This window comes from Phyllobates terribilis, unplaced genomic scaffold (genome assembly GCF_046119375.1).
Source record: "Phyllobates terribilis strain yellow unplaced genomic scaffold, ASM4611937v1 Scaffold_5__5_contigs__length_657084704, whole genome shotgun sequence".
Classification (NCBI taxonomy): Eukaryota; Metazoa; Chordata; class Amphibia; order Anura; family Dendrobatidae; genus Phyllobates; species Phyllobates terribilis.
The window spans coordinates 57,283,560-57,284,521 of NW_027362765.1; positions in this window are offsets into that span (position 1 = coordinate 57,283,560).

Here is a 962-nt window from a genome sequence, read left to right on the forward strand (position 1 = left end):
GGGAGGAGTCAGGGGTCACATGATCAGGGGCCTCAGTGGGTGCAGGACTCTGCTGTGCTGGTTGTCATGGTGCTGGATGAGGTGAAGGTTATGTGTGGGGTCAGGAGGGGTTTACAGTGTGGATGTAGCAGAGCCGTGTGTGTACGAGGTGTACGGAGCGGAGCCGTGTATATACGAGGTGTACGGAGAGGAGCCGCGTGTGTACGAGGTGTACGGAGCGGAGCCGCGTGTGTACGAGGCGTACGGAGCGGAGCCGCGCGTGTACCAGGTGTACGGAGCAGAACCGTGTGTGTACGAGGTGTACGGAGCGGAGCCGCGTGTGTACGAGGCGTACTGAGCAGAGCCGCGTGTGTACGAGGCGTACGGAGCAGAGCCGCGTGTGTACGAGGTGTACGGAGAGGAGCTGCGTGTGTATGAGGTGTATGGAGCAGAGCCGTGTGTGTACGAGGCGTACGGAGCGGAGCCGTGTGTGTATGAGGTGTACGGAGCGGAGCCGCGCGTGTACGAGGTGTACGGAGCAGAGCCGCGCGTGTACGAGGTGTACGGAGCGGAGCCGCGTGTGTACGAGATGTACGGAGAGGATCCGCGTGTGTATGAGGTGTACGGAGCGGAGCCGCGTGTGTACAAGGTGTACGGAGCAGAGCCGCGTGTGTATGAGGTGTACGGAGAGGATCCGCGTGTGTATGAGGTGTACGGAGCAGAGCCGTGTGTGTACGAGGCGTACGGAGCGGAACCGCGTGTGTACGAGGCGTACGGAGCGGAGCCGCCTGTGTACGAGGTGTACGGAGCGGAGTCGCGCGTGTACGAGGTGTACTGAGCGGAGCCGCGCGTGTACTGGGTATAGGGAGCGGAGCTGCGCGTGTACGAGGTGTACGGAGCGGAGCCACGCGCGTACGAGGTGTACGGAGCGGAGCCGCGCGCGTACGAGGTGTACGGAGTGGAGCCGCGCGCATACGAGGTGT